The 16,628-nt window shown below is 40.3% G+C and overlaps 1 pseudogene; it reads right to left on the bottom strand.

Moving 5' to 3' along the window:
- Positions 1-573: 573 nt before the first annotated feature.
- Positions 574-5,765, bottom strand: LOC131469968 (uncharacterized; annotated as a pseudogene).
- Between the last annotated feature and the right edge of the window lie 10,863 nt (positions 5,766-16,628).

The raw sequence follows: 16,628 nt of genomic DNA, 5'->3' as shown, positions 1-16,628 counted from the left end.
TTGGACATCCATGCCAGAAACATCCTGCAAACTCGTATGCAGTGCGCACACCATCCCTTTCACAAAAACTATCAACATGGTACGGGCCAAATTGTTCCTCTCTATGATTCAGGGCATGCCGAATTTCTATATTGCTTTTGAAGCCTTCAAATTCTAGCCACTGTATGGATGCATTGGAGAAGGTCTTGTACTGATTGATGTATGCACCATCATGTGTTAATGCTAGTGTGTCAGGGGTTAGAAATTGTGTTTTAAACGCAGCCATGCAACATGAAGCAAGTGTCGTGCACTCAAAGGGGTCCAAATTTGTACACTCAAGGAATGCGTCACCACAATGCCCGCATCCACCTTTTTGGCATTTATGGTGCGACTCACGGTGTACAGACGGCCACAGTCTTCACAATATTTGGTTCTATCACAAGGCCTGAATTTTTTGCAACGTTCGGTTTGTTCAATTGTTCTTTATGAGACAGACAGCTTTATTGATCCCTTTTGGGAGGTTCCCTCGGGGAAATTAACAGTTCCAACATCAACACACAGCACAAAATTAATTATTACACTTTCCATGTTTGATCAAACATCCTCAATGTGGTGGCATAAACTGTCATCACTTAAACACAGGACTGCCTCATGATCACTAAAGTATGTAGGCAGCACAAGTGATTCAGCCCCATTATCTGCTTGTTTAATGTAAATGTGATCAATTAAAGTGCCCTTCTCTGTTGTTGCTTCGGTTACAATCTGACAAAATCATTCTGTGAAAATTCTACATGTTGTTTTCAAAATATCATCATTAAAGTCTCCCATGACTGCAGTGCTTTCATTCACTGAATCTAGCCAATCAAGATATCTGCCTAAACCTGCAAATTTGGACACTATGCACTCCAAATTAAAAGAAGGGACTTCTATTATCTCAAATTCTGTGTTTTGCACAATATAAAAGCCAACACCACCATGTTCTTTTAATGCAACCAATCTGGGGTCATCATTAGTGTAGGATGAACTATGTGAACAACCATGAAAACTATAACCCTCAATGTTTACTTATCTAATGGAAGACGCTGCAGCTAACCAAGTCTGTTACAGCAATACAGTTAAGCTGTAACTGCTGTGTACACAACACCAAATCCGGCACATGTCGAGTCAAACCCTGCACATTCATCAAAAAACACCAAACCTGCTTGCCCTCAATTGCTGCCCTGTCAATCAAATAAGAATAGAGACATTGTCTGAATAGCATCATTAATGTCAGCCCTACAATAAATCTTCTTCTCGTCAAACTGTTCAATGATCAACCCTGACAAACTCCCGACTTGACTTAAAGCAACATGCCTGTCCAGCTGCAAATATCTTCTCAAAACGCACAACAACATTATCTACTGTGATACCCTGAACTTTGTGTATTGTACACACCCATGCTAATTTAAGTGGATATTGACGTCTCAGGCCGCCTTTCTTACACGCTCTCTCCTCCCCTGGCGCAATAGCTGTGGAACCCACTAAATCAGCTGCAACACTTGGTGACTGTCTTCTCCTCTCTGCACCTACATTCTCAGCATCAAATTTGACGTACACCATTTTAGGAAACTGAACATCCTCTGATTGTACTACATGTGTTAGAACACCACATGCTCCATTCACCAGGCCATCAACTGCTCAGCCAAAGAAGTATTCTTAGCTTTAGCATGATGGCCTTGAATTAACTCCAACTTCCCTGTTCTCCTGTTCTGAAAATCCTGAGCTTCAATAGTCACGACACACATCATACAACCGTTGAATATTGTACTCTTTTACTTACTTACTCTTACTTGCTGCATAAATATGTAAAGCTGAGCTGTCTTCACCAGTTTCAAAATGCTTCAAAATCTCAACATCACTTAACATTGGTGTCCCTTTTCTATGAGTCCTAACCCTGTTCAACAATTCCGCAAACAGTGTCTTTCTGCTGACAACTAATGTTAACTGTACAACTGAAAACAAAGACCACAAGTCAATATTGAAATCCTCTACATACAGGGGTTTCCCTCTTACTGGAGGTAACTAGTAAAAATCCCCAATTGCAATAACACAAATGTTTCCAAATGGCCCGTTGCCACTGTTTCATTTGACGTAGTCTACCATGAATATATGCCAAAAGATTGGGATTTACCATTGAAATTTCATCTATTATCAAAATTTGCAGATCAATTAATTTATTTCCTCAGCCAGTGGAGTGTACATCTACTCCAATACTGAAGGTGTGGTGAATTGTTGCTGCATTCAGATTGTATGCAGCAATGCCTGTTGGTGCAGTTATTAAAACACTGACATTGTCAGGATTACTACACAATGGTGATAACAAACGAATTGACTCATACTGAATAGCTTTGATTAAATGACTTTTTCCAGTTCGAGCACCACCTGTAATAAAAACATGAAGAGCAGGTGGATTTTTCCCTGAGATCTTGGCTAAACACCACTGCTGAATCTGATAGAAAACACGCATCTGTGTATCATTCAAAGATCTAACCAACAACAATCCATCGCTCCTACACATTACATTGTAACTTTTCTGTAAATGTTGTACCACTTCATGACTTGCAGCTAAATCAGGAATATGCTCCTGCTGATCTACCACTGCCTCCCGTCTCCCTGCCATTTCCTCAACAGCCTCTAAACGTTCCAACTCCTGCTCTGGACACAACTGACACCACGCCATCAACATTAATCCTATCCTGGATATTTTCCAACATGTCTGCGTCTACTTCAAACCTGTTCCTATTTGTATTAACTACTGACTTTACTGATCCATCACTTAACACAACATTACCATTCTCATAAAACTGCTGGAACGTTTCAAAGCCCTCTGGTTTTAGCTGATCATCAACACGATACGGCATGAACAGCTGCAATCTACTCAAATGAAAGAATTCTGGATTTTTTGTTTCAGAGAAACGAGCATAACGCACAACAGCAGGTTGTCCTGACTCTCTTTGTGACGAACCACAATTGTTGCTCAATGCAATTTTAGTTTTTATACCTGTCATCCACATCTCTTCTGTGTTAATATCGTCTGTAGTTGCCTTTTGTTTTAACACATTTAAAGGTTAAACTCATCTTTACTATATTCTCCCCTGTCGGTACAAACGTGACCTTTCTAGAACACTCCTTCAGATGCATGTTAGTCAAGCTATAAACTGCTTCCTGAGCACACACATCCCTGTTATGCAAATAAACACCAAGTTTTTTTCAGTGCCTCTTTTGCACTAACATTACCGTCCTTAGCTGCTTCCCTTTGCAGATTTGATAACAACCCCATTTCCTTTTCTGCCTTAGAAATGTATGAAATTATATACACAACACATGCATAGGCATCCACCACATACTGAATGTCCAAGTTTGCATTCCAACACTTCAAAAGTTGCTTACTATACTGGTTAACCCAAGCCTCTTTCACCTGGCTCTTTAACACCACTTTGGTACCTGTAGTCGTCCGCTTGTATGCATCCTCAAATGCTTCCTGAGTTGTATTTAAACTTTCAAACTGCTCGACTGTATCAAAGCTCTGATTTTCATCTGACAGTGCTTCCTTAATGTCTTTGAAAATGTCATGAGCCCTTACTTTATGCGCCTTTCTTTCTTCAAAATCACGCTCTTTACATTTGAGACACAAATTCTCTGTTGAATCTGTTTTTTTTACAATTACATTCTACTATATCATCATCTTTAAGGCGACTTATAAATGTTTGTGCAGATACTGGTCTTGGAAAATTAAAAAGACAAGCTGTGTTTTTCTTTTTACATGTTTTTGAATAGCGCTTTGAATGCATCTGCACAGATGACACAATGTCCAATAATGTGTCATCAGAAGGTAGTTCACATGTAACATGTCAAACTCGACTCCCTCTTCATCTGTGTTTTTGTCACTTAAGGAAGCATTCTTGATCCAAAAAAAGGCAATGAACATGTGGAGACACGCGCTGCTGAAATTCAACACGATAACAATAGTCCTTGATTTTACCTATAGGGTTTGAAGGAGACATAAAAACTTCCTTCAGAAAACAATGCCACTGAAAATCATCCTAGCTGCAGTTACAGGATTACGACGCAACAACTCGCATTTGTCTGCCCACTAACTCTTCAGCTGTCTGTTCTCTCCCTTCCTGTTTCAAAATACTACGGAGTAAGTTAGTCCAGCACATGTCTGCTGCAGAAAATGAACAAAACCAAGTAGGCACACCAAGCTGACGCACTCACGCAAGTAGATCCCATTGCGCTGCCTGCCAAAATGAAGAAGTGCCTCTAATAGGCTTAAGGAGCGATAACCATCATCAAACTAACAACTTCCTTAAAGACTCCTCATTAACAAAATCCCTCTCTCTTAGAAACATGACTTACTTTGCCTTTCCTCAAAGCTATGGACACATTCGACACAACCTGCTCCAACTCTGACATGTACTGTGCAAACCTGCCATCAGCATAGAGAATGCGGTTAAGATAACGCGACAAAGTCAACAAATGGTCTCTGTTGTCATGAAACACAGAATGTCCCTGTGGAAACAACACTGGAAAACATTTAGCTTCATTTTCACGATTAGAAAGCAATTTCACAGGACTATTACCTTCTGCTGGAGCCACATTCAAAACACCCTCAAAATACTGATCAAGTGTTTCCTGACCAATATCTACAGGCATGAGACAAGTTTCTTGGAACATACAATGTTGCTGCCTGTCATGCAACAGATCATCCTCAGCTTCATCCACCTCAGCAGGCGTTTCATCCGTTTCTACACTACCATCACTGTCCTGTAATACACTGTCATTGTCTTGTTCTCGACAAATCTCATTCAACCATTCCTCATTAAAATCAACATCTTTATAGTACTTATTATTCTGTTTTAAAAACAACAAAACCTGCCTTATGCGCAATGTGTCAACAAACTGATACTTATAATGTCCTTTATACGTTAACTTACGCTTCAGTTTAACATTCAACAAAGACCCCTCCATATTGGAACGAGGAAGCAAATTATTGGTCTCCACAATATTTGCAGGCACACACGTCACTGGGCCATGAACACCATTGTGTCCTCCTTTAGGCAATGCCAACACTTTCATAAAGGGAATATGCAATTAAAGGTTGCTCTAAACTATTTAAACAAGCCAATTCGGGCGGAACAGGATGAACACTTAAATTATTAACACATTCAGCAGGAGTAATTTTTCTCTTTATCTTGGAATTGCAATTGTAACAAATCCACAAGTGTCCTCTAGGTGAATCCAACAACTGACATGAACTTGCACGATTGTCATTACATTTATGTAAATACTCCTGAAATACATTTTGCTGCAATTAACGCCATGTCTGCACTCTTGTTATAGTGACTTTTATTACAGTTTAACACCTGATATTTAAACAACCTTTGACAAACGCAACACACAAAATCTGGTCCATCTTTCACTTTAGACAAGAACTGCTCAATAACAAAATCAAAATCTACTGCCTTGTCTTTCAATAGCCGTTTCAATTTGTTCCCTGCGCTAACACTCTCCTGAAACTCTGGATTACTATTGTACTTTCTTACACTACTCCTTCTTTCCTTCTGTCTGTAACTCACATTTAAACAGTACCTATTTTTGCTCATCTGTTTCATTTTATCTCTATGGCTGACATCTTGTGTGTACTTCACTTTATTTAAATGCTTTTTCTCTCTATAGCTGACATCTTGTGTATATTTTAATTTACTTAAGTACGTCTTGTTTGTTCTATAGCTGACATCATGCATGTATTTTACATTAGACCATTCCTGACATTTCAACTTCTAACATATTTTCTCTATAATGAATTTTCTTTTTGAAGACATATGTACTTTTCAGATATTTAGAAAAACAATAGTTTACATTAGAAGTACACATCTTGTCTGTTCCCTGTGCCTCTACTTTACAGTGCTGTCTAAGACTGTAGCCTGTTGTAGCCTCACCTATTTTGCAGTAACCATAACAAAACTGTGACTGTGGCTGATGAACACAAACAGTCTCATAGTGGTTACCATTGACATTATCCAAGTACACTGCCTGACTGGAAAACTGCCTATTCTTATAACTATATTCAAGCCAGCGATCACCAATGTAAGTGAAAATGGAAACTCCTAAACAATCTGCTGCTTGAATCTCGACCTCTGTCGTCCAACTGCCAACGTAACGCATCCTTGACTTATTGACATATTCCAACACAGAAGAGAACTCACTTCTCAAAATATTCCCATTAGCTGCAGCATTAGCTTCTAATTGCTTAACTACAGCTAATCTGATTTTCCTGTGATTTTGTGAACCACACACAGCTTGACTTACTGATCTAAAGAAACAATTACCATCACCTACTATTGTGTGCTTTTTGCACGGAGCCCCCAATACACCAACTATTGAAGACACATCAACTTTCTCCGACTCCACATTTAATTTGTCACAAAGTTTGCGCTACATCATTGCGAACAGGGTCAAACACTAATTCCTTTTTTAATAATAGGACAACACATTTAATTAGTCAATTGACATTATATAGTAACACTTTCAAGTGTGAACAATGATTCTTAGAATGACGACAAACTGCTTAATAACGTTATTGCTTTTGTGTTGGAACTGGAATCAATGATGTGTGAATCATTTGGAGGTTCATTGCTGCTGTAATTGCAGTTGACCACTAGATGTCACTGGTAGGGTCTTTCTTTGAAGCTTCAAATCTTTTTTTGGTACAATCAGGAAGAAGCCTGAAAAGCGTCACAAGTTTCGTTTGCCCATCTCTAATTATTCTATTGCCACCCAATAAATCTACTAAGAGTAGACAAATTAAAATAAAAAGTAAGCATCACTAAAGACTGTGGCCAACCATGAAAACGTTACTTTTTCAAGACATTGACAAAAAAACATTTTGTTCCCTTTTCCCACATAAATGAGAAGGACAACTGATGGTGTTGACCCTCCTGTTGCACCCAACCCACTGATCACCCAACCCACTGTTGCACCACCTCCTCCCTATATAACCCAGCTGATCATCATCAGCTCACAGCTGAGAGAACACCTCACCGGTGTCTCCAATGACTCCTGATGAACAGGGTGAAGTGTGTGGCACAAAATGTTTGAACGGACCCAAAACCATATAATGTTCAAAACATCATGGATAACAAAGTGAAAACTAAAATTCGTACACATTTTCTAAGAGCTTCCATTGATTTTGTTCTGTTTTTCATCCTTTCAAATGCTTTTTTTTATATGAACTTATATTCCTTCTTTATCAAACTTGGTTCCACATTATGATTGAATTTTCAAAAATAGACAAAACAAATGAGAACTTAATTACTACTGGAGATAAACAGTCTGCAAATACATTTTCTGTGTGTGTGTGTAGGTAGATGTCTGTGTGTGTCCACACCAATGTCCATAGTTTTAGAATTTTCTTGAAAGATGTAATATTTTATTTACTTAAGTGAAATCCAAACATATGAATGTAGCAGATTGTCTTGTTCATTCTTTTATAATCAACTATGTTTTGAATGCATAGGAGGGTTAGGGTAATCCAAGTAATCTAAGTGATTAAGTTTGTGTTGTCAAACTTAATCACTGCAATGCAATGGCGATGTCCTCTTGCCATTTGTTAGTGTTAATACACAGCTGATAAAGAAACATTTTTACTTGACTAAATTTTGCACATTCCTGTAACTTTCTTTCTTTTTGCAAAATGAAAGTTATCCATAAAAAAAATGTAATATTTCGGTATTACAACAAGTGAGTTTGGGGAGTTGCCATTTGAATTTAACTTGTATATATGATTTTATTTATTTACTCATGTAAATACCACTTTTGATGTTAAGTGGCTGAGCTTTTTTTTTTTTAAATACTGTATAAATATAAAGTGCTATATACATGCATTATTATATCATCATCATCTTTGGACGGTTGTAAAATAACTTTAATTGCCCTTCCAAATTTCTTTTTAACACTTCCAACATAAAACCATGAAGAAATTTAACAGACAAGACATTTAGCCAAAAACACGTTATAAGGGAAAGCCTATTATTTCAGCCTGCTGCCAGAAAATATACTCCCCCTTTATTTACATTTCTGATCATGCTGAATAACATTTAAACAAGTTCCATCACTCCATGTCAAAGTTTTATTTGATAATGTAATATAAGGTATTTTTATTGGACATTATTTCTCTGGTGAGCCTTTCCACCGCTGCCTGGCAGCTTGTTGTGCTGCAGAAGCCCACCTCTTTGAATCGGGGATCCAATAATGTTGAAAGTGTTAATGAAGTTACCTTTTCAAGAATGGCAAATTTCTCCCGCAGGTTGGAGTTCATGTTATGAACCATGACATATTTTATTTAATCTCTCTCTCACTGTTACAGATCGACTAAAACTAGGTTCATCAGGAGCCATTGGAGACACCTGTGAGCTGATGATAATCAGCTGTGCTATATAGGGAGGAGGTTTGTCAGTGAGCTCAGTGGGTTGGGTGCAACAGAGGGGTCAACACCATCAGTTGTCTTTCTAGTTTATAGGGAGTAAGGAATTGAAATATTTTGTCTCTTTTGAGTGATGCAGGATAAAGCTTCATTGTCTCAGCCAAAGTGGAAAACAGACAGTTGTGATCATGTAATCTGTGGTACTGCTCAATGAGGTAGAAACTCTGGGAAGCAAAGTCAGCTATAACCAGTTCCCTGCAGCTTCATTAGCCTCCTCAGCAGCTCCCATGCAGAGGAGTAGTGCTAAACTACGTAATAAGAGGCGTAGTGCTAAACCTAAAAGTCCTGCTCACCACCTACCAGTTCACACCTCTAATAAGTTTTCCCCACTAAGCACCACACAGACTCGGAAGCAAACTCTGGTGATTGGTGACTCTATCCTGAGGAATGTGAAAATGGTAACGCCAGCGACCAGTCAAGTGTTTTCTCAAGGCCAGAGCAGGCGACAGTGTCTGAAACGGCTGGCTAAGGATAACCATAGACTCAGTGAAGTTACCATTCATGTCGGCCGTAATGACACCCAATTACGCCAATCGGTGGTCACACAAGTTAATGTTAAGTGTGGGTATGCAAAATCAACGTTGGACACCATTATTTTCCAAATTACAGTGTCTGACATTTCCTTTTTCCCCATAGTGACTAGTGATGACATGTATAGCCGCATGTCATTCAATCACTGGCTGTCAACGGTGGAGTCCAGAAAAACCTAAGTTTTATAGACAACTGGCAAAACCTTCTGTGGAAAATCTGGTCATGACAATCCAGAGTTGAGATCAGGAGGCAGAGTTGCAGTCTTTCATGCTTCTCTGCGCTTCTTTTAGTGCAGTCACCAAATAAAAACCCCATAGACTGTCTGCACCCCGACCTACTAAAGTAAATAAACTGATAAACGGAAGAGGAGTTTGACATTTTAAATATCAATACCAATAATAAAATGAATTCCAAGAATACCACTTTTAAATGTGGACTATTAAATATAAGATCACTCCCATCACCCTGGTTTTTTTTTTTTTGGTTTTTTTTTATCAATGATCTCATTACTGACAATCATATTGCTTTATTTTATGTAACTTAACTTAGTTACACAAAGAAGATTGCGTTAGTTAAAATGAGTCGACTCCACCCACTCATGCTACCAACCATATTCCCAGTAGCTCAGGCCATGTAAGTACATCTGAAGTTACCGTGATTTTACCCCTGCTCTCATAGATAACCTTGTTTGGTGGTCAATCGGAGGAGACGAGCGACATAGTTCAACTCCAATACTCGCACTCTTAAACAGGCTTTACGTAGATCAGAAAGGGGTTTTTCCATATAGCCTGGAAAGCAGAATGGCTCAATGTGCAGATTGTAAACACATTTGCAAATACGGTTTTAAACAGCCTGAGGCAATGAACACCGAATTACTCCATGCATCACCTTGAAATACTGCAAGAAATGTCAATGGAAAATCAGCATAAATGCACCCCTCAGTGCTCACATTGTGGTGAACATAAAGCAGAAGAATACAACAAAAGGACTTTCTCTTTGATCTTGAGACCAGGTGTAATAACGGCAAACATGAGGCAAATTATGCAATCCACTTTTTTGTTTTTTCAATAAACGCATCCTTTCATCAATGAGTCTAATCCCTGCCTTGTTTGTTTTTCGGAACATAGACAACCGGCACGTCTGTGATGACGCAGATGATCAGGCGTTCGAGCTTTGTAATCAATCAAAAAGATATAAGGAATCCCTGTAGCATCCTCAAAACATTCCATTAAAAAAACGTACTCTTGGAGTACGTGGAGTGACGTTTGTCTCGCCATAATCATGACTTGAGATTTATCTCGGGTTTTAAACAAAACAAGATAATTGGTATTTTCCTTGAAAAAATAAATTTTGAACAAGATACAAACAACTTAAATTTCTGTGATGTAAATACATTCGGCACCTCTACATTGCTACTGGCATCACTCATTAAATCATCAATGATTTATGAATTGTTTTTATTTACAGGTAACAAAGATGGTGGCAAACCCTCAACAAAATATACATACAAAGGTGCCAACATGAATAAATGTATACAATGTTTTAAATTTTTTGAGAAATGAATTTCTCTACATTTTCAATTAACGTTTTTACAAAATGTTTTCCCACTGTTTGAGGGACCAGATACAATCAAACTAAAAGGATGTTGAAGTCTGAAATCAAAATATCCTACGTCTCTAGCACCCATTTTGGAAACCGCACGTTAATTTGGTGAGATCAGGAAAGACTCATCGTTTGGTGTAAACCACCTGAAACTTTTTATGAACTGGCTTATTTTTCAGTTCAAACGACTTTTTATTCCTGATAATTGTCTGATTTTGTCATTAGATCGTGTTTTGTATTATCACGACTCGTGCACAAGATCCACTAAACTGTCATGAGTGATGATGGATGTGTTGTGACTAGTCAGTGATTCCCTTGCATTTTAACTGTATCTTGGAGTGTTCGGTATGCATAACATTTTGGTCCTCCTTACACAAATTCTACAATGTAGTCATCACCATGGCTGTCTCCATTAACTTCGTCTGTCAAGTCACCGAGAAAAGGACCTGTCTCAGGAATCCAATCTCCAACCTTCGACACAAAGACCACACTGTCTGTATCAGAATAGATACACCTCTCCCCTAATCGATCCATTAAATCGTACAGCATGAGCCGTGCATATGCTGTTACGGTGCCGATGAAGATGTTTTTGTCGATTGTGTTACAGCATCCTTCCACTGAACAAGTGCCACATGATCAGATACAAATGAACTGTCTAACATCGTATTGATCGCTAAACATGTAGCGGGCGAATTGTTCAGGATCCGTCAATTCGCATGTAGCCTGATTTTCACGCATTGAGAAATGACCCCACAAAGAATTAACCAACAATTTGTTGACGCTTCGCACGGCTTTGACAGTGATTTATTATTATTTTTTTCAGGATTGAGATGTATCCCCTCTTTCTCATAATAATCCTGAATGTATTTTGCTTTAGATTCTTCATCTTTTGCAAAACTAGGGTAACCTGATGCCTCCTGTTTTCGCTGCAAGAATGATTCGACAGACTGGTTTTCAATCTCTGTGCAGGTGCGACACAAAGGGAACATTAGTTTATTGTTGCAGCGATATGGAAGTACTGGATGATACAATCCCCGGGGTGGTGTCACAGTGCATTTTATCAATCCAAAGTATTTGTCAATAGATTCAAAATCGTGGAAGATTATTTCAGGGTGACTGATGGGGTAACTTTTATGGGCCTGCATGGTAGCGTATAATGAAGTAAAGTCGTAATGTATTTTTTCAACCTCTGCTACTTTGTGATACAATTTATAAGCATTGGTACGACCTCCAAACAGAATCTTTCGCGGGTCGAGTCTTTCAAGTGCGTTGTAATTTTTCAGAAAGGCCTTCAGCCTTTGGTCTGATGTTCGTTCCCACTCACATTCGCACATGCAATTTGTGTGTCTGTCTAAGGCTAAGTAGTTTCTCTTTAAACTGTCTGTGAAGAACACCAAATGCTATGTTACGTACAGCATTTTTATGTCCGGGGGTGTAGCACTTTGGACATCCATGCCAGAAACATACTGCAAACTCGTATGCGGTGCGCACACCATCCCTTTCACAAAAACCATCAACATGGTACGGGCCAAATTGTTCCTCTCCATGATTCAGGGCATGCCGAATTTCTATATTGCTTTTGAAGCCTTCAAATTCTAGCCACTGTATGGATGCATTGGAGAAGGTCTTGTACTGATTGATGTATGCACCATCATGTGTTAATGCTAGTGTGTCAGGGGTTAGAAATTGTGTTTTAAACACAGCCATGCAACATGAAGCAAGTGTCGTGCACTCAAAGGGGTCCAAATTTGTACACAAGGAATGCCTCACGATAGATGATGCAAGCTTTGCGTAAAACAACATCGTTGATCCCGTAGGAACGTAGGTCAAACTGGAAATCAAAATTCTCATGACACACTGTATTGTACCACTGTAAGAACTCTATCCCTTTTTCTGACATGTTGTCATACCTGTAATAATGGGGGTTGGGGTATGGCCCTACATAGTCAGCATTCTCAGATGTGTTGAACAGGTGTGGGAAGTAGCCTTTTTTGGAATCATCAAAACCTAAGGCTGCAGGAGTTTTTGATAAACGCATTGGAAGAAAGCTGAAAGAATCAAGCCATCTCTGTTTAAATAAGTCGTCATACATTAATAATACTTTACTTCCATGCATGGTTAATCTAGGGGTGATACCTCGTTTGGTAAAATAATCCAAAAGTATGTAGTTGTCAAACCCTGACGCGTTGTGTGCTATGAATGTGTAATTTTCGAAATCAATCGCGCATACAAAATTGTCCTCGTGTTTACCGTTCTCTGCTGTTGTTTCAAAGTCATAAAACACATATTTTGTTTGTGGTTCCGATTGTTTTTGAGGTTGAATGAAGCCCTTATGCACCGTGTCTGAATTCAGTGCATCACCACAATGCCCGCATCCACCTTTTTGGCATTTATGGCTAGTGTTTGACTGGCGACTCACGGTGTACAGACGACCACAGTCTTCACAATATCTGGTTCTATCACAAGGCCTGAATTTTTTGCAACGTTCGGTTTGTTCAATTGCTTCTTTATGTTTTTTAAAGCAAAACTCAGACCGGCAGAGGCTCAAACAGTTGGTGCAGTGTATGGTTTTTAAATTTTGGTGCTTGTAGCAAGTGTCAGAATGGCACACATTACAAAAATATTTACATTTGTCGAACACCTTTGTTGGGGTTCAACGATGTAATTGGTGAGAAAATTTAAATATGAATAATTAATTATTTTATTTTTCTTAATGATCAATAAAAACGGGGCACCACTCTTCTCACAGAGGAGAATGACAGGTCCAGTAAGGACTGTCACTTAACGACCTTGAGATGGCTCTCGACTATCAGTTATCATTAATTGATAATAAACAAATTATTATTAATTAAGGTAAAATTTAGGAAGGGAAGGTGTGAGGTCGTACACTGGCTTCTTTCAATTACCCTTGTTACACACACAAACACAAAAGACAGAAAGCAGTACTTTAAAAAAGGTTATAATTTATTAAAGTATTTAAATTGATAAACAAGAAAAATAACAAAATAAACATTAATCTTCTAAACTACCATTGATAACATATATGTGTGTGTGTGTGTGTGTGTGTGTGTGTGTGTGTGTGTAAAGAAAAAGGGGGCGTGTCCCTAGTGGCGGGTCTATGACGTGACGGTTGTCCCGGTAACGCTCCTCCCACTTCCGGGTTACCCAACGTGACCGCTACGTCACGTACAATTGCGTCACTCGCTATTACCGCGAGGCAACGTAATATGACGCCTGTGCTCAGACTCCGACTTTCAGCTCTCGCCTCCCACTGGCTGGAGCCGAGTGAAAGAGGAGGGGTGAGGGAGGAAACGGAGTCAGCAGTGACGTGGGAAATTTGAAGGGGAGTGAAGTAACGGGACGTGGCTGATCGTAAATCTCCGGTTGATCACACGGTTTATCCGATCGGACTCGACTTAACTGCTTAACAGATCAACGGAGATTTCCCGTCTCACTACGTGATCACGATCCGTGTTGAAGACACAGGGTGATCAAAATAATAACGGGGATAAGGATCACACAGATCATCAGCAAGAGAGAAGAGGGAGAAGATATGAAGGAGGAGACACACGGGAAATAGAGATTTCCCTCGATCACAGTTTAACTGGAGTTTGTCCAGTTACTCTGTAGTTTTACAGATCGAGTAGAATCTCTATCCTTCCGTGTGATCGTGCTCCGCACATATAATATTCACAAGCAGTTATGCGTTCGGCACAAGCAGTTATGCGTTCGGCACAAGCAGTTATGCGTTCGGCACCGCCGTTAAACACAGAAGCAAACTTAGTCGCGATCTATACTGAACTAGCTACAATCACAACTATATTTCACAGCGTGTGCGTGACGCACGTTAACATTAATCAGACAAACACCTGAGTTATATAAACAGTTCGCTAGTCGCGATCGCACTGATTTTAACACAGGTGATTTACAGCCGTGCATGGAACATGCGCACGGTAATGTGAAAAGAAAAACACCAAGAACATAATAATAATAATAATAAATAAAACAGTGAAATTATCGGGTGTGCACTACCCGTTCCTATAATAATCACTGGGATAAACTTGTCTGCCCAGACATAAATCCTCTTACTATGAGTTGTCTTCTGGGGCAAACGTGGGGCTCCCGCTCCGTGGTGAACGTCCGATTCGGCGATCAGTGGAGATAAGGGAGAGACAGAGCAGACGTCTCAGGGCGCGTCTGGATATGGCTGTTTGGAGCGTAGCGTGCAGCGTACGGCAGTGACAGCTGGTCGACAGTTTTTTTTTTTTTTTTTTTTTTTTAGGAGTATGCAATCGCCACTTCCTCTTCTGCAGGTAAAGTTGGAATAACTCTCAAGGGGAGTTATTCACAGGATCCTCAAACTCAACAAAAACAAAAATGGACAGGAAAAATCTTCAGCTTGGCCAGCAAGAATGAACGATCTTCAGGGTGCTCGTGACCTCCTTTAACGCCGACGAGGTCAGGTTGGAAGGGGCGAAGTTACGACCGTTCGTGGTTTTTAAAGGGGTGCCCTGGGGGGTTGACCCCCCCAGTGATTCTCACCAATGGGCAACGAGCCGTATGCTGCTGATGTCACACATCGCAGTGGTTTCTGGGAGTCCGGCCTACTCAGGGCCCCCACCCGTTGAAAGTGGGGGTCAGAGGAATGTCTTTGTCTCTCTCGGCCCATGAGGCCAGGCTTTTATGACCCCTAACTTTTGACCAGGCCGCAGTCGGGCTTCAGGAATGCAGTAAGGCCTCACAGTTGACTTATACTGGGCCCAACAATCCCCCTTTTGATCTGAAGGCTGGGGTGTAGGCCGCAGGGTTCAGATCAAGTGAAGGGCCTTGCTCCCATGTGGTTGCTGATCACGGAAACTGACAGGCCTGGGACAAAGAGAAAGTCAATAGGATCCTGAGGAGACAGTGGGAATAGTCAATGGTTTGAGACAGGGGTACAGTTCCAGGTATAACTCTAGCAAGAGGATCGTGTCTGGGCTACCTGAGGGCGTCTGGGCAGACGACTTAGTAATAACTATAATATTACCCAAAGAAAAACAAATAATTACATAATAAATATATATATATATATATATATATATATATATATATATATATATACACACACACACTTTAACTCCTCTAAGGGTTTGCCGCAGGTAATCGTCGTGGTTCTGGTGGGCTGGGTAACCGTGGTCGGACCAAGAGGAGAGAGTCTAACCTCTCCTGTTTCTTTATGTATTTGTACATGAAGTGCGCAACAAGAACTGTGATGGCCCAACCACTAAGGAGAAGTCCGAGAGCAACCGGGCTGACCAAAATGTTGTTCTAAGACGGGCCTTGTTGGGAGTTCCGTCCAGTGGGTGGCGAGCCCAGTGGAGTTGAGCCTGAACTTCACCATTTTTGTCCCCTCACTGCAAGTTGTTGCAGAAGGGAGAGGTCGATGCTTAAGTCATGACCCAAAAAGGCATCCATGATCTCAATTTCCGAGTCGTGATGCTCGGACTCAAGATGGAGGACCAGGTCATCAATGTGCATCGTGGCCCCCTGAGGGACCGTCAGGAACACCGTCTGTTTTGGCAATTTCACCTTAGTGGTTGTATCATGGCGATCATAGGCTAAGAGAGCCTCATCCGCTGGCGTGTTTACCAACCATCGATTTCCTGCTCGCTCCACCTGGGTCTGGACCTCTGACTCCTTAATGGACATGGTACCCTGGCAGGTTTGTTCAGGTGCCGAGGCTCTGAGCCCGCACATATAACTAGTAACGTCCCTCATAAAGGGGTTACTTGGGCAAACCCAATGAACTTCTTTGGTGAGGGTACACATGCTCAAATTAGGAATCAGGTAAAGCGAGGGGTCCTCGTCGTGGAAGGCAAGGACTGGTGACGTCTTTAGCTGGACTCGGGTGCGGTCCTTCCAAAAACCGACATTGAGAACAGATTTCAAACGATACACGTTCTCAAGTTCGATAATTGGAAGGTTAAGGAGGAAGCCAATCTCCAACTCGATA

Source organism: Solea solea, chromosome 12, assembly GCF_958295425.1.
Source record: "Solea solea chromosome 12, fSolSol10.1, whole genome shotgun sequence".
NCBI lineage: Eukaryota > Metazoa > Chordata > Actinopteri > Pleuronectiformes > Soleidae > Solea > Solea solea.
This window is presented reverse-complemented; position numbering and strand designations above follow the sequence as displayed.